This window comes from Symphalangus syndactylus, chromosome 17, assembly GCF_028878055.3.
Source record: "Symphalangus syndactylus isolate Jambi chromosome 17, NHGRI_mSymSyn1-v2.1_pri, whole genome shotgun sequence".
NCBI lineage: Eukaryota > Metazoa > Chordata > Mammalia > Primates > Hylobatidae > Symphalangus > Symphalangus syndactylus.
The window spans coordinates 20,001,819-20,029,219 of NC_072439.2; the positions used below are offsets into that span (position 1 = coordinate 20,001,819).

The window sequence follows — 27,401 nt, forward strand, 5'->3', positions numbered from 1 at the left end:
CACTTTGGGAGGCCAAGGTGGGATCACTTAAGCCCAGGAGTTCAAGACTAGCCTGTGCAACAAGAGGAGACCCTCTGTCTCTACAAAGAAGAAAGAAGAGAGGAGGAAGAAGAAGGAGGAGGAGGAAGAGGAGGGAGAGGAGGGGGAGGGGGAAGGAGGAGGAGGAGGAGGAAAAGGAAAAGAAAAGAGGAAGGAAAAGAAAGAATGAAGAGGCCTAGATTTGGAGAAAAAAAAAAAAAAAAACTCTGAGAAAGCACCTGCCTAACCTCCCTCAGGAGACTCTGGTGAAAAGCAAATGTGATAATACCTGTGAAACTATTTTATAAATTGAAAAACTATACAAAACATCTAAAGAGAAGCAATAATGTTATTTCTGCCCTTCTTAGGTTATTTCAGAACAGGAATGGTATAAACCTGAAGCCTACCAAATAATCACTCCTTTCCTGAAACATTTTATCAATTTATCCACTTCTCCAGGTGCCCCAAGTTAGGTGTCTCCTGAGATGTATCTTGCAGAACTCAAACTGTTAATAAAGTTATAATGTCAAAGTACCTATAACATACAGTAAAGGCCCTCCTCACTCACACACAAAGTCTCTTACAAGAAGCTTCTTCCCTGATATTGCACTGGCTTTCTGAACAATCCTCCATCTACAGTTTTTCCCCTTCATACCGATTCTGCGTTTTATCATTAAAATAATCTTCCTGGCCAGGTGCGGTGGCTCACGCTTGTAATCCTAGCCCTTTGGGAGGCCAAGGCAGGAAGATCACAAGTTCAAGACCAGCCTGGCCAACATGGTGAAACCCCGTCTCTACAGAAATCATCTGGGTGTGGTGGTGTGTGTCTGTAATCCCAGCTACTCAGGAGGCTGAGGCACGAGAATTGCTGAACCCGGGAAGGCGGAGGTTGCAGTGAGCCGAGATCACACACCACTGCACTCCAGCCTGGTGACAGAGCAAGATGCCATCTCAAAAATAAAGACAAAAATAAAATAGTCTTCCTGTATCATAGAATCATAAACTCTCTAGCTAGAGAAACTCCTCTACGATCACATGATCCAAACTTCTTACTGTATAGATGAGGGATCTAAGGTCCAGAGAAATTAAAAGAATACGTGGCCAAATCAAGGTCATAATATGAACATCATTACCCTTCTCAAAAACCTTCAGATAAATTCCAAACTCCTTAGCACGGCATTCAAAGCTCTTTACAACCTGACCTCAACCCACCTATTCAATCTCATCTCTCTCTCATATCCCCTACAAGCCCTTGGTTCCAATCTGTTTTCTTCCTATCCTCTGAACTTATGCTACTTGGCCTCATTCTGTTCTTTTTCTGGAGTGTCCTTCCACCTTCCTCTCCAATCTTTGCAGGTTTGCAACACTCACTTGTTCAGAAAGCCTTCCCTGGCTTAGCCCGTGGGGCAGCTCTCATAGCTCTGAACTCTCAAAGCCTTCATGGTCCATGACACTTGTTGGCTGATGTTATTGCGAAAGTTTCCCATTCACAATAATTGCACCTCAGATAAACCTCATTGGCTACAATAACACCATTGCGCACAACCAGCCGGTATTATGTTACATGCATTCCCAACATTGTGATTTACATGATTTTCTATCTTATTACCTCTCACCCCATCTAGACTGCAACCTCCTTAAAGGCAAGAGATTGTACTTTATATTTCTCCACAGCCCCCAACTGCACCTAACCTGTGACTGTGAGCATTTACTGAGCACCTATAATGTGTAAGTTGCTGTTCTAAGGCCTTTGTGTATGTGATGTCATTTGATCCTCATAATTCAGCCAGGCACAGTGGCTCATGCCTATAATTCCAGAACTTTAGGTGGCTGAGGTGGGAGGACTGCTTGAGCCCAGCAGTTTCAGACGAGCCTGGGCAACATAGAGAGACTTCATCTCCACAAGAAATTTAAAAATTAGCCAGGCATGGTGGCACACACCTGTAGTCCCAGCTACTTGGGAGGCTGAGATGGGAAAATTGCTTGAGCCTAGGAAGACGAGGCTACAGTGAGCTGTGATCAAGCCACTGCACTCCAGCCTGGTAACAGAATGAGACTCTGTCTCAAAAAAGATCCTCAGAATTTTCTCACAAATGAGAAAAGTGAGGCTCAGAAAAGAGTAAACTGTCAAGATCACACAACTTAACTAAAAAGTGTCAGAGCTATAGTGAAATGCAGGTTCCTCGGCTTCCAAAAAAACATTTAGCCAAAAACCATGCTGCCTCTAACCCAGTTGGTGACTTGAATGGGACAGGTGAGCCCGAACTGCTCAGTGACTGACCAAGCCATTCACAAGCCCAGGCAGAGGGCCAAAGTATACATGCCAAAGAATCAGAGCAGGCTTGATGCTCCCTTCCCCTGAAGCCCAGATTTGGGTTTCCCCAGGTCCCTGCAGGGTCTCCTTTGTTTCTTGGCACTGACTCTTCACCTTGTGCCAATTTAGGCAGAGGCCCCACTCTGTTCCGCAGGTAGCTTATCCAGGAGCCCTGACCAAATGGGTAAGACAGCAGGATACAAAAAGCCAGATTCCTCTGAAGCAGTGAGAAAAGTGATTCTTGAGCAACTGGCTCAGTGGAAGGGAGCCCTTTCCTATGGCCACCCTGGTCCTGTGTTTTCCTTTCAGGGCCTGTTAGGCAACTTTGGGATTAGAGACACAAGACTTTTGCCAACAAACTGTGTCTAACAGAGTTGGAGTGTAAAAAGCCCTGACATCTTGCAAACCCCGGGACAGCGGGAAGACCCGTCTCTCTCCTGCCTTGCCCTGACTGAGGGCCACATCCTCCACGTGCCCATGGGGAAGCACAGCTTGGAAAACAGGCTTTTCTACCCTGGTGGCAACAGCTGCCATTTACTGCCATCAGTTATTTAATAACTTATTGCCAAGCTCTATACCTGGTGCTTTAAATGCTTTGTGTTTTGTGGGGGCTTCCCCCCCCCCAAAATCCTTGTTAACATTCTGTGCACTATAGTCCAGTGCAGTAGTTAAGGACACAGGCTCTGAGGTCGGGCTTCCATGTTCAGAATCCCAGCTCCACAACTTAAGAATTGTGTTAATGTTGGCATGCTGCTTAACCTCTCTATGCCTCAGTTTTCTTATATGAGAAATGACAACTACAATAGTACCTGATTCCTAGAGATATATGGGGATTAACTGTATTAATAAATATAAAGTGCTCAATACACTAGCTATTATTATAACTATTACATGGTATCATCTTCATTTTACAAATGTCGCAACTGAGCCCTAGAGAGCTTAAGTCAGTTGCCCAAGATCACGCAGATAACAGAGAACAAAGTGGATTGAAATCCAGGTCCAGTCTGCCTGACTCCGAAGGCACCAAACACCCAGTGCTTGAAGTCTCTCTCTCTGTGTCTCTTTCTCTCAAGCTGAACTATACTTACGGAGCTGTTGGGGTGGTTAAGGAGCTACAATAGGACCCAAGTTAGAATTAAGTTCCCAGGGTTACCCTGGAGAAGTGAAAATATGAAGGGCCCAGAGCTGCCATTAAGAATGTGGGGTTTGGGGCCAGGCGTGGTGGCTCAGACCTGTAATCCCAGCACTGTGGGAGGCCCAAGTGGGTGGATCAGCTAAGGTCAGGAGTTCGAGACCATCCTGGCCAATATGGGGAAACCCTGTCTCTACTAAAAATACAAACAAAAGTTAGCTGGGTGTGGTGGTGGGCACCTGTAATCCTGGCTACTAGGAAGGCTGAAGCAGGAGAATCACTTGAACCCAAGAGGCAGAGATTGCAGTGAGCCGAGATCACATCATTGCACTGCAGCCTGGACAACAGAGAATCCATCTCAAAAAAAAAAAAAAAATGTGGGGTTTGGGCCAGACGCAATGGCTCATGCCTATAATCCCAGCACTATGGGAGGCTAAGGCAGGAGGATCACTTGAGCCCAGGAGCTAGAGACTAACCTGAACAATATAGCAAGACCCTGTCCCTACAAAAATAAGTTAAAAAGTTAGCCACATGTGGTGGCACACACCTGTGGTCTCAGCTACCCAGGAGGCTGAGGTGGGAGGATCGTTTGAGCCCAGGAGGTTGAGACTGCAGTGAGGTGTGTTCACACCACTGCACTTCAGCCTGGGTGATATAGCAAAACCCTGCCTCAAAAAATAAAAAATAAAAATAAAAAAAGAATGTGGGGTTTGGGCTGAGCACAGCAGCTCAAGCCGATATATAATCCTAGCACTTTGGGAGGCTGATGCAGGAGGATCACATGAGCCTAGGAGTTTGAGACCAGTGTAGGCAACAAAGTGAGACCCTGTCTCTACAAAAAATTAGCCAAGTGTGGTGGCATGAGCCAGCTGCTCTAGAAGCTGAGGCAGGAAAATCACTTAAGCCCAAAAGGTCGTGGCTGCAGTGAGTCATGATTGTGACAGGGTACTCCAGCCTGTGCAACAGAGTGAGACTGTGTCCCAAAAAAAAAAAGAATGTGTGGTTTGGAAAATTTTCACTCATCCTACCCCCAGTGATTTTACACAAGTGACATCAGGCTGAAATGATATCAAAAGCAGTATTAAAGGGGGAAAGAAGTCACAAAAGGGCATCATGAAGAATTAGAAGAATGGGAGAAAACAGGGAAGGAAGTCCCAGCTGCCACTGCCTTTGTGCCTCTGTGTGGTGGAGGGGACAGCAGCTTAATGTATGAGCCTCCGACAAAAATTTGGCACCAGTTGGTCTGAGCATGCCTTTTTTATTTTTTTTATTTTGAGACAGACTCTGCCCTCTGTCACTCAGGCTGGAGTGCTGTGGGGCAATCATGACTCACTGCAGCCTCGACCACCAAGGCTCTAGTGATCTTCCTGCCTCAGCCTCTCAAGTAGCTGGGACTACAGGCATGTGTCACCATACTCAGCTAAATTTTTTGATTTTTTTTTTTTTTTAGAGATAAGGTCCCGCTATGTTGCCCAGACTGCTCTTGAATTCCTAGGCTCAAGGAGTCCTCCCACCTCGGCCTCCCAAAGGAATGGGATTACAGGCATGAGCCACTGTGCCTGGCCTGAGCATTTCTTGTGCATCTTTCTCCACAAATGCCCATCCCTCCCTTTTTTTGAGATGGAGTCTCACTCTGTTACCCAGGCTGGAGTGCAGTGGTATGATCTCAGCTCACTGCGACTTCCACCTGCTGGGTTCAAGTGATTCTCATGCCTCAGCCTCCGGAGTAGCTAGGATTACAAGTGTGCCCCACCATGCCCAGCTAATTTTTGTATATAGATAGATACCTATATATATAGATATCTATATCTATCTGTCTGTGCATGCATGTGTGTATGTGTGTGTGTGTGTATAAATATATATATATATATATATATATATATTTTTTTTTTTTTTTTTTAGACAAAGTCTCACTCTGTCACCCAGGCTGGAGTACACTGGCAAGATCTCGGCTCACTGCAACCTCCTCCTCCTGGGTTCAAGCAATTCTCCTGCCTCAGCCTCCTGAGTAGCTGGGATTATAGGAGTATGCCACCTCGCCCAGCAAATTTTTGTATTTTTGGTAGAGATGGGGGTTTCACCATGTTGGTCAGGCAGGTCTCAAACTCCTGACCTCAGGTGATCCACCTACCTCGGCCTCCCAAAGTACAGGGATTATAGGCATAAGCCACCACGCCTAGCCTTAATTTTTATATTTTTAGTAGAGACAAGGTTTCACCAAGTTGGCCAGGCTGGTCTCAAACTCCTGACCTCAGGTGATCCACCCACCTCGGCCTCCCAAAGTACAGGGATTGCAGGCATGAGCCACCACGCCCAGACTTAATTTTTATATTTTTAGTAGAGACAAGGTTTCACCAAGTTGGCCAGGCTGGTCTCAAACTCTTAGAAGCAATCCTCCCACTTCAGCCTCCCAAATTGCTGGGATTAAAGCTATGAGCCACCGTGCCTGGCCCTGCCCCATTTAATAATGCCTAGCATCCTGGTCTGAATGGAGAGAAGTAATTATAGTTCCCTACGGACTCCGCAAGGCTCAAGTTGCCCTGCCATCTCCCTACTACTGTTTGTAAGAACAACTAACAAATCCCATTTCTGGTCCTCCAGGGAACATACACTCATTCTCCACCTCTGGGTGTGCTTGAGGCCATGCTGCTGTATCTGGAGAACTGAGGGGCAAGCTGAGAGATAACTGCAGTTGCCACCCCCACCACATTCCCGCCACAGCCTTTCTTAAAGAGCCCAGTGTCTTGCCTTCCCATGGACACTGTGTCCTAAAAGGGAGAGTCAGAAAGTGGCAAGGGGCTGGACTCACATCCCACTCTCCTGTGTCAGCTGCTGCGTGTCTGAGCTAGCCTGTCTGATTCTGAGAGCTCCCAAAGGCTTGCAAGAGAGACAGTTGGGTACTGTAAGAATTAGCCCCAGAAGGCCATGTTCAAGAAAAGACAAACCATTTGTTCCTGAGGAAAGAGATCCTATTTTATTTATCTGTTTTTTCTTTTTTTTCTTTTTTTGAGATGGAGTCTCACTCTGTCGCCCAGGCTGGAGTGCAGTGGCGCGATCTCAGCTCACTGCAACCTCCGCCTCCCGGGTTCAAGCGATTCTCCTGCCTCAGCCTCCCAAGTACCTGGGATTACAGGTGCCCGCCACCACACAAAGCTAATTTTTGTATTTTTAGTACAAGTGGGGTTTCACCATCTTGGCCAGGCTTGTCTTGAACTCCTGACCTAGTGATCTACCCGCCTCGGCCCCCCAAAGTGCTGGGATTACAGGCGTGAGCCACCGCGCCCAGCTTATTTTATTTATCTTTGAGAATTCAGCACCTGGCCGTTGTTAGATACGTGAAAAATATCAGTGAAATTTAATTGTTTTTAAAGGGCAGAATGCCTAAATGTTGGTTAGAAACAAGCCATAAATCTGACCAGTTTCCTGCAATGTCAACGTGTCGCCAGTTTTTCAGGAACAGGATGATACCTCTGTCACAGAAACGATCAAATCCTCTAGGTCCAACTCATAAATCCAAGAGTGTGATGGCTAAACAACCAACATCTGATTTCTGAGAACTGACCTTGGACTATTCAGAAGGTCTGGGAATTTCATCCTCCACCTCCTAATCCCTCACATGATTCATACCCAGGAATAAAACAAGGCGGATTTCAGACTGGATTAAGAAAATTTCTAACATCTTATCCAGCCTCTGACAAGTTACCAGGACATTGCACAAAAAGCAGAAACATAAAGACAGCAAGCCCAGCTCCTAAATCACTTCCTCTCAGCATCAGCACATCAGCAGCCACTGATCCACATTCTGACCCACACGCATGCACCAGACACATGTAAATACACTCACAAAGCTTCACCTTAAACTCTTAAGTAGCAGTGACATACAAGACATTATCACAGCACACAGAGTCTCACATGTGTTACAGGAGCTCCCCAGACAATACTAACCAAACCATAAGAATATAACTCCGCCTACCCTTCACCATATCTGTATGAATACTGGGAGCTGGAGCATGCACATGTGTCTCTCTGTGCCCTGGATCTGTCAGGTTCTATGGAAAAGGGGAAATATGAAACAGAGACCCTGATGGCTATGAAAAGAATTTCCTGCTATTTGCTTCAAAGACCTGTAGGCAGGAAACAGTTGGGAAATCTATCAAAACAATCATAGCCTACGCTAGAAACTGAATATTAGAGAGGTAGGCAGAACAGGGAGGGAAGTCATGTCATTACTGGAACATGAGAAGTCTGTGCAATGGCAGGGAAGCTACCAACTGGCCTCCTTCCCCAGAGCCAAAGGAAGCTCCTGCCTCCAGACTGTCCTCACCACACCCACAGTGGGCCTCTTCAGCCCTCAGAAACACAGAGCTATTCAAGAAAAAATGCAAATAAAACTCACAGCTTGTTCCTTTTGGGGGAGGGAGGCACATGTGACAGAAAAAGCAGCATTCGGGGCTCCGCCACACCTGCCACAACCTACCTACCACTGCTAATCACAGAATCAGAACTTGAGAACACAAAGATGATCTCACTCAAATCCAACGGTTTACAGATAAGAAAACTCCCGTCCAGAGTGAGCGAGTGACTTTCTCATGGTAACAAAGGAAGTTAGTAGCTTAGCTGACACAGAACAAGGCCTCCTCACTCCCAGCCCAGAGCCTTTCCCTCACTTCTGGATCTTCCTGAGGCCAGAGTGTGTGAACGTCCCCAAAACTGAGCTGCATAAAACTCTCTGATGTCCTCACCCAAGGCAGTGGGTATAACTGGATTGGCCCTCCAAACTTGCTAGTGGATGAGGTGGAAGCAGAAAGATTAATACTTCCTCCTGTTTGTCTGTCTTGCTCAGCTCAGGGCCCTAGGGGAGTCACAAAAGATGAGGACATATGAAGACTACAGCTGCAGGTAACAGGATCCCCGTTTCATATCCCAGGCTGCAATTCCACTGTCCCCCATTCACTGCTCTCAGCAGTCCCCACTCTTGAGCAGACTGAGGTGAAGCAGCTAAACTTCATGTCACTCCACCTCCATGGCAGAGCACGGCAGGCCCGAGAGAAGTCACAACTACAACTGCTCCCCTCCCAATGCTCATCGCCCAACCGAGCACCAAACCACATGGAGGTCCTTAGCTGGGAAGTTCCCCAACAGGACAGAGAGAGAAGTGAAACCCATCTCAGGGGAGAAAAACAAATGAAAGGCAAACGTAAGAGATGCTGCCTCACAGTGCCTCCTCTGATATAAAGGCAAGTGCAATTTTATCCATTCTTGGTCCTCCCACCCCACCCCTCCAAGAGCCCAGAGAAAGAAAGAGAGCATGGACCACATTATTGTTTTGGGTTTTGTTTGTTTGTTTGTTTGTTTGTTTGAAACGGAGTCTCACTCTGTCGCCCAGGCTGGAGTGCAGTGGCGCGATTTTGGCTCACTGCTACCTCTACCCCCTAGGTTCAAGCAATTCTCCTGCCTCAGCCTCCCTAGTAGCTGGGATTACAGGCATGCGCTACCAAAGCCTGGCTAATTTTTGTATTTTTAGTAGAGACGGGGTTCCACCATGTTGGCCAGGCTGGTCTCAAACTCCTGACCACAGGTGATCTACCTGCCTCGGACTCCCAAAGTGCTGGGATTATAGGAGTGAACCACCGTGCCAGCCTACATTGTTAATTTCACAGAGAAACAAGACCCAAACTGTGGTGACTGAAGAAGCCAAGATTCCATTTCCTTCCAGAACCAGACATTCAGCCTTAAATCAGTAGGTCTCAAACATCAATGTTTGAGAAATTCTTCTTTCAGTTGGCCCAAGTGACAACTATAGATCTCAGGGTTTTCTTTGTTTTGTTTGTTGTTGTTTTGAGACCATCTCACTCTGTTGCCCAGGCTGGAGTGCAGTGGCACGATCTCGGCTCACTGCAACCTCTGCCTCCCAGGTTCAAGCAATTCTCCCACCTCAGCTTCCTGAGTAGCTGAGAGTACAGGTGGACACCCCCATGCTCAGCTAATTTTTGTATTTTTAGTAGAGACAGGGTTTCACCATGTTGGCCAGGCTTATCTTGAACTCCTGACCTCAAGAGATCCCCCGCCTCGGCCTCCCAAAGTGCTGGGATTACAGGCATGAGCCATCGCGCCTGGCCTAGATCTCGGTTTTTTTTTGTTTGTTTTTGAGACGGAGTCTCACTCTGTTGCCCAGGCTGGAGTGCAATGTCACGATCTCGGCTCACTGCAGGCTCCGCCTCCCGGGCTCACGCCATTCTCCTGCCTCAGCCTCCCCAGCAGCCAGGACTACAGGCACCCACCGCCACGCCAGGCTAATTTTTGTATTTTTAGTAAAGACGGGTTTTCACTGTGTTAGCCAGGAGATTGGTCTCAATCTCCTGACCTTGTGATCTGCCTGCCTCGGCCTCCCAAAGTGCTGGGATTACAGGTGTGAGCCACTACGCCCGGCCTAGATCTCGGTTTTTAATAAACATCCTCAAAGATTCCAATACAGATGATCCAAGGACCACTCTATGAGAACTCCTACCCTGTTGCTTTCCCCAGCATTCCTGCTCTCAATCTGGGAGTCAACCTGAAAGTTGACACTTTCTGTACCTGAGCTGCATTTTATCTATGTCTTCGTTAGAGGTAAAAGGAAACAAAACAAAACAAAAAAACACAGAAAAGTCCAGGCGCGGTGGCTCACACCTGTAATCCCAGCACTTTGGGAGGCCGAGGTGGGCAGACCACGAGGTCAGGAGTTCGAGACCATCCTGGCCAACACAGTGCAACCCCGTCTCTACTAAAAATACAAAAATTAGCAGGGCGTGGTGGCACGTGCCGGTAGTCCCACCTACTCGGGAGGCTGAGGCAGGAGAATCACTTGAACCTGGGAGGCAGAGGCTACAGTGAGCCGAGATTGCACCACTGCACTCCAGCCTGGGCGACAGAGCAAGACTCCATCTCAAAAAAAAAAAAAAAAAAAAAAAAAAAACAGAAAAGTATAGAATGTACTGAACTACCCTGAACTGCTGAGTAATTAAGACCACATGCTATATAGTCCCCCAGGCGGCCTGGCTTCATATTCTGGCTCCAGCATACAAGCTGCAAGGCCCTGGGCAAATGACTATACCTCACTCCCCTCATCTGTAAAATGGGGCCAATAAAATCACCCGCCTCGTGCTGTTGTGAGGATCAATTGAGGTAATCTAGTTAAAGTGTTTAGCACACTGCCTGGTATGTACTGAGCACACAATATTTGTTGGCCACTCATTGTATTATTAGTACACAATATTAGTTACACTAGCTGTGTTAGATGTACTAATTGTAAGCATACAATATTTGTTGGCTATTAGCATTTAATATTGTCATATAAACATATAAAACTCATTACTCATTACACCCAGGCCGGGCACAGTGGCTCACGCCTATAATCCCAGCACTTTGGGAGGCTGAGGCGGGTGGATCACCTGAGGTCGGGAGTTCGAGACCAGCCTGGCCAACGTGGCGAAACCCCTCTCTACTAAAAATACAAAATTAGCTGGGTGTGGTGGCACACGCCTGTAATCCCATCTACTCGGGAGGCTGAGGCAGGAGAATCACTTGAACCCGGTAGGTGGAGGTTGCGGTGAGCCAAGATTGTGCCATTGCACTCCAGCCTGCGCAACAAGAGCAAAACTCTGTTTCAAAAAAAAAAAAGAAAAAAAAAAAACTCATTACACCCAAGAGATTGGATAGGCCAAGTAATTTTTAAGCAGTAGAGAGCCTTCCAAGGAGACGTCTAGATCTAGTAGCCTGGCTTTTGGCTTCATCCTTCTAAGCTACTTCTTCCCCTTTACCCTCCTAGTCTCACCTCTCCCCCTTCCAACCCACGGTCACAGTGTTCTCAGCAGAACTGTACATTTGCGTTGTGCTTTTTATAGTTTATAATGAATGCTAACATATTTTATAGCATGTGTTTCACCTGCCTCCTCTTCCCTATTATCTTTCTCCAAAAGTCGTTCCTTCACTCTCCTCTTTTCACCTCTCCATTCATTGATTTGCAGTCCCCACTGGTAGTAAATATGTGACCCCTGGGCTAATAATACCTATCCAGCCAAAACCCTGAAAAATCACTCTGATCAGAGAACAGGGAGGGAAAGAGTAGAACACAGCCATGAGCTTGATGCAGGAGAGCAGGTGTGAAGTTACCACAGAGGCAGAGACCCCCCCAGCTCACTCCCTCTTTCCTCTTCATCCTCTACCACTCCCTGGATCTAGCCCCAGCTGTATTCTTCCCACTCCCCACACAGTAGTTCCACCTGGATGGCCCATAGGCATCTTATCTAACATCCAAAACTGGGTTTAGCATTTCAGTCCCTAACCAACCTAGCCCCGCCCTTATCTTGGGGCTAATGACATCTGGTCCACCCAAAATCCCAAACTAGACACAGCTCAGAGCCATCTTCAGGCCCCTCCTTCCCATCTCCTCCCCTCTGGTCACTCACAAAGACCTCCAACTCTTCCTCAAATGGCTCATGCCTATGCCCGTTCTTCATGCCCTCTGATTTCTCACTTCAGATCTGAGTCTCTCATGTGGACTCTCCACAGCCACACTTCTCCTAGAGTATGTGTCCTGAGACACAGGTCACTTCCCACTTAAAGCCTCTGGTAGTTCCACACTCACAAGAGTCCAGACCCCTTAAGCTGGTGGTCAAGACTTTCACAGTCTGGCAGGACTCTGCCCTTCCTGCTGTCAAAGAGCACCAAAACAAGACTAGGACAAAAATATCCACCCTCTCCACTCTTGCCTAAAAGGCCAAAGAGCACATAAAGCCTGAGAGTTGGTCCCTTCTCATAAGGACATTAGCCAAATTGATTTCTTCCGAGCGTGGGTCCTTGGGCCCTGAAGGAATGACATAGATTTCAATGAGGAAGAGGAAAGAAAATGCATGGCCAGAGCAGTCAAGCTGTAAGGGCTTGAGTTCATCTCAAATCTCATTTTGCAGAAGGCACAGCTAAGGCCTAGATAGGCAAATCTACTCATTCAAAGTCAGAGCTCAGTCACCAACACCAGGACCCAGGTCCTGGCCCACAATTCTGCTTCTTCTGCCAACAGGCCTAGAAGACTCTCTCAAGAACAACTGTCTTGGATTCTCACAGCTTTCCCCTTTCTGTGGTCACAACTCAGGACTCCCTACCCTGCCCCACAAGCCTGCAGATTCTGAGATGACCTGGAAGGAACAGAACAGGAAGGTGTGAGCTTTGGCACCAGTTCAAGGTAGAACTGTACGGGCCAAACACAGGGCCTTTGATTATAGAAAAAAATAGGCCCATTGTCTTGGTGGGTGGAACCAAAGCATAGCAGCATCTAAGAAACCAGTTTCTTTGTGTCCAGTGACGAGGACTTAGCCCTAAAATATTAGGGTGGGGAGGGAGGAGGGGTGAAAGGGACACACACTTTAATAAAATAGATTAGCAAACTAATACAGGAACAGAAAACCAAATACTGTGTCTTCTCACTTATAAGTGGAAGCTAAATGAGAACACATGGACAGAAAGGGGGGAACAACAGACACTGGGGACTACTTGAGGGTGGAGGGTGGGAAGAGGGAGAGGATCAGAAAAAAAAAAAAAAACTGTTGGGTACTAAGTACCCGAGTGACAAAATAGTCTGTATACGAAACCCCTGAGTCACAAGTTTACCTATATAACAAATCTGCAGGCCAGGCACAGTAGCTCACGCCTGTAATTCCAGCACTTTGGGAGGCCGCGGATCGCCTGAGGTCAGGAGTTCCAGACCAGCCTGGCCAACATGGTGAAACCCTGTCTCTAATAAAAATATAAAAATTAGCTGGACGTAGTGGCTGGCGCCTGTAATCCCAGCTACTAGGCTGAGGCGGGAGAATTGCTTGAACCTAGGAGACGGAGGTTGCAGTGAGCAGAGATCGCGCCACTGCACTCCAGCCTGGGTGACACAGTGAGACTCTGTCTCAAAACAAAAAAACAAAAAACCTGTACATGGAGCCCTGAACCTAAAATAAAAGTTTAAACTATTTTAAAAGAAAGAAAAAAAAATAGAGGCAATTACAAGAGTTCTTATCCCTAGGTTGTCTTGTTTCCTCACATAGTGCTTATACAAGGTCCTCTGATTCCCCCAGGATCTAAGAGGGCTGGGGAAAGGTGTGGCTCCCTGGAGGATAGAGGAATCAGTAAGAGATTTAGATGGCTCCATTATGAGGCTATTAGTAGAGAAAGGAGCCACTCTATGTTTCCGTAATTGCTAGTAAAGAAAAACAAAAAAAACAAACTCAGGGCTATATACCCACCCCATCAACAAAGGAAACAAACCTTCCTCTTAAGTACAGGTGACCTGTTCCGGGACTAGGGCCCTGCCCACCTCAGCATTGTTAAGAAATAATAGGAGGAAAAAAGCAGAAAAGGCTGAGCCCTAAACAACAGATTTTAGGAGCACATTCTTCCCTGCCACCAAGTCTGCAACTACTTCACGTTGATTCCAGGCTCCCAGAATGTCTCAGTTTACCCCATAAGATGTGACTGAACATATTCCTTGATGACTAGTCATTCCTTTGAGTTTGATCCATGGAAATGATGGACCATTTAGATTGAAGGATAAGGCCCTCTCTTCCTGCCCTTGCAAAAACTGTGCCTATAACGTCACTCCTGTCCTTGGCAAATTCATCCTTACACTCAAAGATATGCCTTCTCAGTGATCTTCCAGAGGATTTAACAGGTACATTGAAATACTTCTATTTATAACATCGCAATGTAATTGTTACTCGTGTCCATGTGAAGACAGTCTACTATACAGGCACTTGGGTGCAAATGGGCTGAGTCTGAAAAGAGAATCAGCAAAGGGAGAATGGGGGGGACAGTTTTACAGGATATGGGTAGGTAGTGGAAAATTACAGTTAAAGGTGGTTTTCTCTTGTGGGCAGTTGTGGAGGTCACAAGGTGCACGGTGGAGAGATCATGAAACTCACTGTCCAGGAAAAAGAATGTCACAAGGTCAACGGATCAGTTAGAGTGGGGCAGGAACAAATCACAATGGTAGAATGTCATCAGTTAAGGCAAGAACTGGCTCTTTTTACTTTTGTGGTTCTTCAGTTGCTTCAGGACAGCTGGATGTATACGTGCGGGTCATTGGAGATATGATGACTTAGCTTGGGCTCAGAGGCCTGACAGTAATAACCTTTAATTTCTTACCTTTGAAAATTAAGACATAAAGTATGAAAGAAAAAGTAACTATCAATTGTATTCTATTTTCCACCCATAATCTAGACCTAATCATTGTTTAACATTTTGGCCTATTTTTTCCAGCCCCTTTTCACTATGTAGCAGACTATAACCTCCTGGAATGTAAAAATTACATACATTTTTCCCAGTTCTTATAGTTCTGGAGGTCAAAAGTCCAAAATAGATCTCTCTGGGCTAAAATCAAGGCATTGGCAGTGTTCCTTCTAGAGGTTTCCTTCTGGAGGTTTAAGGAATGGATCCTCTCCTTTGCCTGACCCAGCTTCTCGATGCCACCTGTATTCCTTTGCTTATGGCTCCCTTCCATCTTCAAAGCCAGCAGTGGCCACTGGAGTCTTCCTCATGCTACATCATTTTCACCCTGACTCTCCTGCCTCCCTCTTTCACTTATAAGGATCCTTCTGATTACAATGTGCCCACTCAGATAATCCAGGATAATTCCCCCATCTCAAGATTCTTAATTTCATCTTATCCGCAAAGTCTTTCTGCCAAATAAAGTAAAATGCACAGGTTCCAGGGATTAGGATGTGGATATTTTCAGGAGGCCATTATTCTGCCTAATACAGGTACCTTTTATAAACTTCACCCACAACAAAAATTTGCCTTGCCTTCCTTCTGTGTCTCACTTTTCTGTCTGAATCATAGGCAAGAGCACAAACTTTGAGGTGAAACACACTAGCTCTGCTATGAACTGGCTGGATGATCCTGACCACTCACCTCGCCTCCCTCAGCCTCTTCTCATTTGCAGCACAAAGGTGACTCTTACTCCATCAGAGGATGACAATAAAAGAGTAAATTAAGATGTGTAAGGCACTGGCCGGGCACAGTGGCTCACACCTGCAATCCCAGCACTGGGGGAGGCCAAGGCAGGTGGATCACGAGCTCAGGAGTTCGAGACCAGCCTGACCAACATGGTGAAACCCTGTCTCTACTAAAAACACAAAAATTAGTTGCGCGTGGTGGTGCACGCCTGTAATCCCAGCTACTCAGGAGGCTGAGGCAGGAGAATCCCTTGAATCAGGGAGGTGGAGGTTGCAGTGAGCCAAGATCACGCCACTGCACTCCAGCCTGGGCAACAGAGCAAGACTCCATCTAAAAAAAAAAAAAAATGTGTAAGGCATTAGACACACAGCCTGGTACCTGGTGACCCCTCAGTAAACATTACTTTCAGTCTTTTCCTTTCACCATCCCATTTCTCTCACCCTCACCCATCTTCTTGGTCTCCTTTCTTTTCAGTGACTTGCTCACTCTAAACTATCACTTAGAAAGCAGCCACACTATCCATTCTCTTGTGATTCTGCTGGAATGTTCTTATGATGGAGTCTGCTATCTACTCATGGCAGTCCACATTATTTATATGGAGAGGTCTGTTTAAAACAAGAAGTCCTTTTTATGTTCACATACAATTTTTACATGCTTCCTCTTCACATACACATACCAATCCCAATTCTGCCCTGCTAATGCATATATGTATTTCCTTATTTCACTCTTCTTCAGTCTCTTTTTTGAGACAGTTTCATTCTTGTCACCCAGGCTGCAGTGCAATGGCACGATCTCGGCTCACTGCAACCTCCGCCTCCTGGGTTCAAGTGATTTTCCTGCCTCAGCCTCCTGAGTAGCTGGGATTACAGGCACACACCACCACGCCCAGCTAATTTTTGTATTTTTTCGTAGAGATGGAGTTTCGCCGTGTTGGCCAGGCTGGTCTCAAACTCCTGACCTCAGGCAGTCCGTCCACCTCGGCCTCCCAAAGTGCTGGGATCACAGGCGTGATCCACTGAGCCCAGCCCAGTCTTTCTCTTTACATCTTGTAAATAAGGATAGTACAGGCAGGGCACGGTGGCTCACGCCTGTAATCCCAGCACTTTGGGAGGCCAAGGTGGGCGGATCACGAGGTCAGGAGATCGAGACCATCCTGGCTAACACAGTGAAACCCCGTCTCTACTAAAAGTACAAAAAAATTAGCCAGGCATGGTGGCGGGCGCCTGTAGTCCCAGCTACTTGGGAGGCTGAGGTAGGAGAATGGCGTCAACCTGGGAGGTAGAGCTTGCAGTGAGCTGAGATCCACCACTGCACTCCAGCCTGGGCAAAAGAGCAAGACTCCTTCTCAAAAAAAAAAAAAAAAAAGGATAGTACCAAGGCAAAAATAATGACCTGGGCCACAAGAAGGGATTCTTTTAGCACATAAATGCTTTCTTTTAACAAGATGAACATTTTCCTTTGGCAAGATGAATGCTAATTTGCAAGGCACCCCTGAAGCCTGTTTCTAGGCTTGGGTTTCACATTCCTAGACCCCAGGGACAATAATTGTGAAGAAGCCACACCCACTCTGCATATTCCTGCTGTTGGGTAAAGGTATTTTCACAGAATGTTATGCATGAGTTACTCCTTCCCAATCCTTACACTCCTGGAGGTTAAGCCTCCCCCGTCACCAGCTTCATCTCCAGCTGGCCTCCCAGGACTCTGACTGGAAAATACCTCCCCACTCTGGATGCCCCAGGTGGCACCTTTGTCTATTCCCATAATTATAATAACTCACATCGATGCAGCACTCACTATCCGCCAGGCACTATCCCAAGGGGTTTCCATGTAGCTCCAGTCCTCTCAAAGAATCCTGAGTGTCACCATCCCCATTTTTACAGATTAAAAAAACTGAGGCAGAGGCCGGGCATGGTGGCTCACGCCTGTAATCCTAGCACTTTGGGAGGCCGAGGTCGGCGGATCACGAGGTCAGGAGATCAAGACCATCCTGGCCAACACGGTGAAACCCCATCTGTACTAAAAATACAAAAAAAAATTAGCCGGGCATGGTGGCAGGCATCTGTAGTCCCAGCTACTCCGGAGGCTGAGGCAGGAGAATGGCATGAACCCGGGAGGCGGAGCTTGCAGTGAGCCAAGATCACACCACTGCACTCCAGCCTGGGTGACAGAGTGAGACTCCGTCTCAAAAAAAAAAAAAAAAACTGAAGCAGAGAAGTTTAGTAATGTACCAAGTGTCACTCAACTCCATAATTTAACCTCATCCTCCTCCCCATCTGGGCAGAGGACACCCTAAGATTTCCAAGGTCTCCTGAATGACATCCACCTTTCAGAATGATTTTTGTCCCCTCTACTCTCAGGATTTGACAAACAGCCAGCATTTTGTTTTCTGTCTCACCCTTCACTTACGTACCTGTTCCCTAATACCACACTCACAACTGCACAGCCCGGAATAAAAACTGGTGTTTATGGACCTCAATCTCTTTTGGCAAAAAGGAAGGCCAGGTTCCCAGTTCTCATAAAAAGTAATTTTTTTTTTTTTTTTTGAGATGGAGTCTCGCTCTGTCGCCCAAGCTGGGGTGCAGTGGCACAGTCTTGGCTCACTGCAACCTCCGCCTCCCAGGTTCAAGCGATTCTCCTGCCTCAGCCTCCTGAATAGCTGGGATTACAGGTCCATGCCACCACACCCGGATAATTTTTGTATTTTTAGTAGAGACAAGGTTTCACCACATTGGTCAGGCTGGTCTTGAACTCCTGACCTCGTGATCCGCCCTCCTCGTCCTCCCAAGTTCTGGAATTACAGGTGTGAGCCACCGTGCCCAGATGTAACTTTTACTGAATTGTTAACTATTTGTACAGCCATTCTCTGGCCATAAAAGGGATGCACTAGGAACAGATAGTGTGATGAGAAGGAAGCAGGAGGAGGGTGAGCCTCTGGAATGATCACAAAGGGGAAAAGATTTCAAATCCAGGAACAGTCATAAAACACACCCAGAGTATGTGGCCTTTGAGCAATGACAGCCCCACCTGCCTCTTTCCATGCCTAGTGGCCTCTGACTTCCTTCTCAGTTGCCCCTCCAAGGCTTGCTTTCTTAGGCCAATACTAATGGCCTGGGAGGTGGGGCCAGACCATAGCACATAGCACTGAGTGGTGAGGATGGGGGACCTGAAGAGGGAGAAGAATGATTGACTCATGGGGACCTGACTCACCCAGGTACACATCACCTGGACAGGGAATAGATTAGTGAAGGGCTGTTCAGGACTCATGGTTTAAGGAGTTGTACTAGGGAGTGGTACTTCCTCACTGCTGTCTCACTGACAGCAACAGAGTGGGTGTGGAAGGCATCACAGCTTTTTCCTACCTAAAAATCCAGTTCCTCCCTTCTCCCTCTTAGTCGGGTTACATTCCTCTGCCCTTAGGTCACTTATTTACTCAGTTGTGTTCCAAGGGAAAAAAAAAAAATCTCAGTTGAATTTCTTAAAGTCCCAAGCATTCAGTTCCATTAAAGAGCAACTGTCATCTTAGTGATGACCAGGTGCAAATATTTTTAAAAGGCTCTTTAGGAAATTTTGATAAGAGCCTTCACACCACCCACAAACTTTCTGGGAACCACTGAGCTATTAAAGTGATGAGGAAAGAATCTGCTATATGCTGTGCTGAGGACCTTTATGTTTGCATCTGATCTAATGGTCACAATGACCCTTTGATGCAGGTACTTCATTACCCCTCTATTTCAAGATGTTGATAAACTTGTCCCTTATCTCAGAACTGGTCAAAGGATTCAAACTCACATATTTCTGAATCTAAAGCTTGTGGTTCACTCCACACCATGGTACCTACCAGAATTCAAAGAAAGGAAGGATGATTGCTTCTAACAGGAATAACTATACAGGCTTCAATGAAGAGACAGGGTCTGAAATGGACCATAGGACAAAGAACAGCTCAGGAGGCTGAACAGGAAGGCAAGGGTATTATATAGGAAGGAGTAAAAGAATTAGAATAAGCTCAGGCATGAGAAAGTAAAATGTAGGTTAAGTCCTTCCACGTAAATCAATGGAGTAGATTGAGGCCATGCTATGGGGGCTTTAATTGGTAGCCTAAGGAGCAGGAACTTCATCCTAGATGACAGCAATCACTGGAAAGCTTTGAAAAGGTCACAAACATAACAATATGGTATTTCCAGGAAGATTACTCTTGACAGTATTATTAGGCAAGATAACTTAGAGAAGTGGTTTTCAGCTTTGGCAACTCAGTAGAATCACCTGGAAGCTTTCTTTTCCTTTCTTTACTTTCATCTGAAATAATTTCAGACTTTCAAAAAACTTCTACAAATAGTCAGGGTCTTCATATACTTTCACTCAGCCTCCCCAAATGTTAACATTTTAGATAACCACAGTATAATCATCAAAATCAATAAATGATCACTGATACTGTACAATGAATGAATCTATAGACCTTATTCAAATCCCCTTTATCTTCCCACTAATGTTCTTTTTCTGGACCAGGATCCAATCTAGGATCAGACATTGCATCTCATTGCTCTGTCCTCCCAGTCTCCTTTAATCTGGGACAGGTCCTCAGGATTTCTCTTGCCTTCATGACCTTAACATTTTCGAAGAGTATTGGTGAGTTATTTTGTATAATGACCTTTGGTTTGGGCTTTTCTAGTTGTTTCTCATGATGAAACTAAAGTTATATATATTGGGCAAGAATACTACAGAGGTGATGCTGCGCCTTCTCCATCCATTGTATTAAGATGCCCTAAGATGTCGATATCTCTGATTACTGGAGATGTTAACTTTGAGCACTGGGCTACAGTTCCCCCACTGTAAAATGGCCATTTTCCTTGGAAGCATTCATAAACAACCAGTGCTTGGGCCACATCATGCATCAATCAAATCACACTCTCTTGGGGGAAGACACAAGCATTGGTAGGTTTTAAATACCCTACAAGTGACTCTAATCAGTATCCAAGGTTGGAAACCCACAGCTTAGACAGTGAAGATTAGAATCCTGGAAATCTGCTAGGAAGCTGTCCTTGGGCTTTACTTTTTAAAAGAACATCCAGTTCTAGGCACAATAAATATATCTGAACATTGGCATGGACCCTTTACAGGAAAATGGGAAGGTTAAAAAGCCCGATTGGCCAGCGCGGTGGCTCATGCCTGTCATCCCAGCACTTTGGGAGGCTGAGGTGGGCAGATCATGACGTCAGGAGATCAAGACCATCCTGGCTAACACGGTGAAACCCCATCTCTACTAAAAATACAAAAAATTAGCCAAGTGTGGTGGCGGGCACCTGTAGTCCCAACTACTCAGGAGGCTGAGGCAGAAGAATGGCATGAACCTGGGAGGCGAAGCTTGCAGTGAGCCAAGATCGTGCCACTGCACTCCAGCCTGGGCGACGGAGCGAGACTCCATCTCAACAACAGCAACAACAACAACAACAACAACAACAACAAAAGCCCCTGATTGGGAAAGTGATGGCTGAGTAGGCTGCTGTCCAATAAAAAGAGAAGGCAGGACCCCAAGTAAAGGGTCCAGCCTTACTGGTCCATTTTCTCTCCAGACTTCAGAGAAACCTTTGCTCCAGTGAAAGTACATACTATACTTCTTCTTCTTCCTTCCTTCCTTCCTTCCTTCCTTCCTTCCTTTCCTTCCTTCTTTCTTTCTTTCTTTCTTCCTCTCTCTCTCTCTCTCTCTCTCTCTCTCTCTTTCTTTCTTTCTTTCCCTCTCTGGCCCAGGCTACAATCTACTCGGCTTGCTGCTGCCCGCGCCGCGGACTGCCTGGGACTGCCAGCGCGCGCCACCGCTGCCTGCCTTTTCTCCTTTGGATGCAGGCACGCGTTCGCCATCTTGGCCACGCTGGTCGCCAGCTCCTGACGCCGAGTGCTCTGCCCGCCTCAGCCTCCCGAGGTACTGGGACTACAGACGGAGTCTCGCTCACCCAGTGCTCGGTGTTGCCCGGGCTGGAGTGCGGTGGCGTGGTCTGGCCTCGCGGCAGCCTCTATCCCCCCGCCGCCTGCCTTGGCCTGCCAGGGTGCTGGGATTGCAGCCCCTGCCCGGCCGCCACCCCATCTGGAAGGTGGGGAGCGCCTCTGCCCGGCCGCCCCTTATGGGAAGTGAGGAGCGCCTCTGCCCGGCCACCCACCGTCTGGGAAGTGAGGAGCGCCTCTGCCCGGCCACCCACCGTCTGGGAAGTGAGGAGCGCCTCTGCCCGGCCACCCACCGTCTGGGAAGTGAGGAGCGCCTCTGCCCGGCCACCCACCGTCTGGGAAGTGAGGAGCGCCTCTGCCCGGCCACCCACCGTCTGGGAAGTGAGGAGCGCCTCTGCCGGACCACCCACCGCCTGGGAAGTGAGGAGGGCCTCTGCCCGGCCACCCCGTCTGGGAAGTGAGGAGCGCCTCTGCCGGACCACCCATCGTCTGGGAAGTGAGGAGCGCCTCTGCCCGGCCACCCTGTCTGGGAAGTGAGGAGCGCCTCTGCCCGGCCGCCCCGTCTGGGAAGTGAGGAGCGCCTCTGCCCGGCCGCCCCGTCTGGGAAGTGAGGAGCGCCTCTGCCCGGCCACCCATCGTCTGGGAAGTGAGGAGCGCCTCTGCCCGGCCTCCCATCGTCTGGGAGGTGAGGAGCGCCTCTGCCCGGCCACCCACCGTCTGGGAAGTGAGGAGCGCCTCTGCCCGGCCACCCACCGTCTGGGAAGTGAGGAGCGCCTCTGCCCGGCCGCCCCGTCTGGGAAGTGAGGAGCGCCTCTGCCCGGCCACCCATCGTCTGGGAAGTGAGGAGCGCCTCTGCCCGGCCACCCATCGTCTGGGAAGTGAGGAGCGCCTCTGCCCGGCCACCCCGTCTGGGAAGTGAGGAGCGCCTCTACCCGGCCGCCCCATCTGGGAAGTGAGGAGCGCCTCTGCCCGGCCACCCATCGTCTGGGAAGTGAGGAGTGCCTCTGCCCGGCCTCCCATCGTCTGGGAGGTGAGGAGCGCCTCTGCCCGGCCGCCCCGTCCGGGAGGAAGTGAGGAGCGCCTCTGCCCGGCCGCCCCGTCCGGGAAGAAGTGAGGAGCGCCTCTGCCCGGCCGCCCCATCCGGGAAGAAGTGAGGAGCGCCTCTGCCCGGCCGCCCCGTCCGGGAAGAAGTGAGGAGCGCCTCTGCCCGGCCACCCATCGTCTGGGAAGTGAGGAGCGCCTCTGCCCAGCCACCCACCGTCTGGGAAGTGAGGAGCGCCTCTGCCCGGCCGCCCCGTCCGGGAAGAAGTGAGGAGCGCCTCTGCCCGGCCGCCCCGTCCGGGAAGAAGTGAGGAGCGCCTCTGCCCGGCCGCCCCGTCGGGAAGAAGTGAGGAGCGCCTCTGCCTGGCCGCCCCGTCTGGGAGGTGAGGAGCGCCTCTGCCCAGCCACCCATCGTCTGGGAGGTGAGGAGCGCCTCTGCCCAGCCACCCATCGTCTGGGAGGTGAGGAGCGCCTCTGCCCGGCCACCCATCGTCTGGAAAGTGAGGAGCGCCTCTGCCCGGCTGCCCCATCTGGGAAGTGAGGAGTGCCTCTGCCCGGTCACCCATCGTCTGGGAGGTGAGGAGCGCCTCTGCCCGGCCGCCCATCGTCTGGGAAGTGAGGAGCGCCTCTGCCCGGCCACCTATCGTCTGGGAAGTGGGGAGCGCCTCTGCCCGACCACCCATCGTCTGGGAAGTGAGGAGCGCCTCTGCCCGGCTGCCCCATCTGGGAAGTGAGGAGTGCCTCTGCCCGGTCACCCATCGTCTGGGAGGTGAGGAGCGCCTCTGCCCGACCACCCATCGTCTGGGAAGTGAGGAGCGCCTCTGCCCGGCCACCTATCGTCTGGGAAGAAGTGAGGAGCGTCTCTGCCTGGCCGCCCCGTCTGGGAAGTGAGGAGCGCCTCTGCCCGGCCTCCCCGTGTCTAGGTAGAAGTGAGGAGCTCCTCTGCCTGGCCGCTCCGTCTGGGAGGTCTACCACGGAGGCCAGAAGCAATGTGGGGGCTGGACGTGGTGGCTCACGCCTGTGGTCCCGGCACTCTGGGGGGCGAGGCGGGTTGATCACTTCGGGCTAGGAGTTCGAGACCAGTCTGGCCAACTTGGGGAAACATGAAGAATACAACAGACAAACCAACCAACCAACTCAATGACAACAAAACAGGTCCACCCTGGAGTCATACTCTAATTTTTTCTATTTTCCTCCCTTTCTGATCCTTTATCCCACTTTCTTTTTCTTCCTCTTCCTTCTCCCTCTTCTTTGTCAAATAGAGGATTGAGTTATTATCACTGATCCATATAAAGTCCCTCTCTCATTTATTTTAACTCCCACCCCCATTTCTATTCTCCGACTTCCCATGTGCAACCTTCCTAATATGTTTGATACGCATCTTTTTGTTTGTATGTATTTTTAGAAAATGTTTATTGTTTTTGTATGCAAAAAAAATTAATAAAAAAAAGTAAAAAAACAAACAAACAAACAAAAAAAGTACATACTATATAATTTTAATATCCTAATCCTGACTGACATGAGCTCCTAATTGCCACTGACAGGGAGGGAATTATGAGTGATGTGATATAAATATATGACCACACATGCAAAGATGTACACTTCCAGATATGACTGAAAGAACAATTCAGAGAATCCAGGTTAGAGGTACATTAACTCCCCTAAATCACCCTGTCCTCCCCACTTGTTTTTTTTTTTTTTTCTTGGTCTATCACCCAGGCCAGAGTGCAATAGCGTGATCATAGTTCACTGCAGCTTTGAGCTCCTAGGTTCAAACGATCCTCACACCTCGACCTCCAGAGTAGCTGGGACTACAGGCATACACCACCACACCCAGCTAATTTTTTATTTTTTTGTAGAGATGGGGTCTCGCTATGTTGCCCACACTCCCACTTGGTCTTCTGTCCCCAATCTCTTCTGAAGTAAGAGAGTAAAGACTTGTAATTTTAATGAAACAGGAAAGTGTGTACACATCTCCTGTAACCAGGCTGTTTAAGCAATAAGATATTGGGTTCAACTTCCTCAGTCATTATCTTGGCATTTCCATAAAGAGGTATCATCAATCTCTCCCTTAGAGGGACCACTGATATCGTGCAAAAGGAAACACCAATTTAACCAAAACCCAGAGGCAGGAAGGACCCTGACAAGAGCAATCCCTAAGGTATTCACATGCCTGCCAGGGTCTGGTGCAGCTGGTGCAGGAGGAACTGCTGCTAGGACTAGCTGAAAAAAAGAAACGGCAGCTCTAACACTCAGTGGGTAGTAAGAAAAGAATTCACTCAATTAGCCTTCAATTCGCACACAGCCAGTACCCTTCCAGCCTCCCTATGGGGTCTCACTGAGAGGGCTGGCACATAATTAAATGCCAATACATGGGTAAAATAATTTATAGAAGCGAGGGATCAACTGGGTCAGGAATGGCTGGGAAAGGTTTCATGGAACAGACGAGATTCAGGTGAGGTCCTGAATGGTTCAACCTTAGGAAAGCAGAGACAAGGAGAAACACACGCCAAGGAAACCAGGTGGCAGGCACCACTGTAGATGCTAGCTTTGAAGAGGGTCTGAGGAATGAGAGTGGGTTTGCAGATGTTGTTTTACTTTTTTTTTTTAATTTTTACATTGGGGGTACATAGTAGGTATATATATTTATGAGGTACAGATGTTTTTTTATTTACTCCTCTCAACCACCACGTGGGGTTATTTCACAGGAGGATGCTGATCCTCAAAAAGGTGAAGTAACTTGCCAAGGTTGTTGGTGGATGTTGGATTAGAAACTCAGTGAGTTTAACACCAGAGCCCATGCCACCACCACTACCACTTAGAGAGACGAGAACGGAGTATGTGTAGGGAACAGGAAGGAGCAGGGAGAGTAAGAGCAGAAAGAGATGGTTTAAAACCAGGTAAGTGGCCAGGCGTGGTGGGCTCACGCCTGTAATCCCAGCACTTTTGAGGCTGAAGTGGGCGGATCACGAGGTCAAGAGATCGAGACCATCTTGGCTAACACAGTGAAACCCCGCCTCTACTAAAAATACAAAAAATTAGCCGGGCGTGGTGGCGGGCGCCTGTAGTCCCAGCTACTAGGGAGGCTGAGGCAGGAGAATGGCGTGAACCCAGGAGGCGGAACTTGTAGTGAGCCGAGATTGCGCCACTGCACTCCAGCCTGGGTGACAGAGCAAGACTCCGTCTCAAAAACAAAAACAAAACCAGGGAAGTTAGGTAAGCTTGCTAAAGGGGGATCATACATATGTTGTACAGGCATGAACACTGGACACAGATATTCAAACTTGATCTTGTGAATTACAGAAAAATCAGTGAAGGTTTTGAGTAAGGGGAGAACCAGTCAAAGTGACATGTTGAGCCAAGCCCAGAATGGGTGATAAAAATGGGGTTCTGAGTTCCTAAGCTAAAGAGATGCCACCAACAACAGTGAAGGGGCCATGTGATGCATGAGGCAAGGACTGGACAAAGAGGCTGAAGCCCTGGGTTTAAACGCAAAAAGTCACGCAGTGAGGGCATGGCTATGGAGGGCAAGTTCTTTTTTTTTTTTTTTTTTTTTTTTGAGACGGAGTCTTGCTCTATCACCCAGGCTGGAGTGCAGTGGCCCGATCTCGGCTCACTGCAAGCTCCGCCTCCCGGGTTCACGCCATTCTCCTGCCTCAGCCTCTCCGAGTAGCTGGGACTACAGGCGCCCGCCACCACGCCCGGCTAAATTTTTTTGTATTTTTAGTAGAGACGGGGTTTCACTGTGGTCTCGATCTCTTGACCTCGTGATCCACCCGCCTCGGCCTCCCAAAGTGCTGGGATTACAAGCGTGAGCCACCGCGCCCGGCCGGAGGGCAAGTTCTATTCCTCCTCCACACCTCAGTCTGTCCTCATCCATAAATCAGATGCAGTGAGAATTAATCTCTAAATGATACTCAAGCCTTGCTACTCAAAGTGTGGTCCACCAACCAGCAGCAATGACATCGTCCAAATGCTCCTTAGAAATGCAGAATCTTGTGAAAATGCCAATCATAAAAAAAAGAAATGCAGAATCTCAGACCCCACCAAAAGAATCAGAATCTGCATTTTTTTTTTTTTTTTTTTTTTTTTGAGACGGAGTCTCGCTCTGTCGCCCAGGCTGGAGTGCAGTGGCGCAATCTCGGCTCACTGCAAGCTCCGCCTCCCGGGTTCACGCCATTCTCCTGCCTCAGCCTCTCTGAGTAGCTGGGACTACAGGCGCCCGCCACCACGCCCCGCTAATTTTTTGTGTGTATTTTTAGTAGAGACGGGTTTCACCGTGGTCTCAATCTCCTGACCTCATGATCCGCCCGTCTCGGCCTCCCGAAGTGCTGGGATTACAAGCGTGAGCCACCGCGCCCGGCCAGAATCTGCATTTAAACAAGATCTTTGGGTGATCTGTGAGCACATTAAAGTTTGTGAAGCATTTCTATCCGATCTTTTTTATTTTGTATTCATTTTTGGAGTTTTTTGAGACAGAGTCTCATTCTGTCACCCACACTGGATGGAATGCAGTGACAGGATCATAGCTTAATGCAGCCTGGACCTCCTGGGTTCAAGGGAATCCTCCTGCCTCAAGCTCTCAAGTAGCTGGGACCACAGGCATGTGTCACCATGCCCAGCTAATTTTTTTATTTTTTGTAGAGATGAGGTCTCACCACGTTGCCCAGGCTGGTCTGGAACTCCTGGGCTCAAACCATCCTCCTGCTTCAGCCTCCCAAAGTGTTGGGATTACAGGCATGACCCACCGCACATGGCACTTCCAGTTCTAAAATGCAATTACTTCACAGTCACCTCAAATTCTGTTACTTCACAGGAGAAAAAAAGGAAAATAAAGTTTACCTTTAGCCTCATTCATGCCCTCCTTAATCCTAACAGCGTCTTAGACTGGCCCACCTCCGAGCAGAGGTCTTAGGAAACACCAGTGAGGCAGTGCTGCCACCTTGTGACCATCATCAGTAAATGCACTTAAACCTTGTCACCAGT

General features: G+C 48.3%; 1 protein-coding gene across 2 annotated transcripts in view; it reads left to right on the forward strand.

Moving 5' to 3' along the window:
* Positions 1-897: 897 nt before the first annotated feature.
* Positions 898-27,401, forward strand: part of CXCL17 (C-X-C motif chemokine ligand 17) — a 48,200-nt gene continuing 21,696 nt past the window's right edge. The window contains exons 1-2 of one of the 2 annotated variants that reach the window (XM_055250392.2): positions 898-1,746; positions 8,308-8,363. The gene's annotated coding sequence lies outside the window, so the exon portion shown is untranslated. Of the gene's footprint in view, positions 1,747-8,307; positions 8,364-12,576; positions 12,685-27,401 lie in introns of those variants that run through there. The other variant, XM_055250393.2, reaches the window with a different exon arrangement.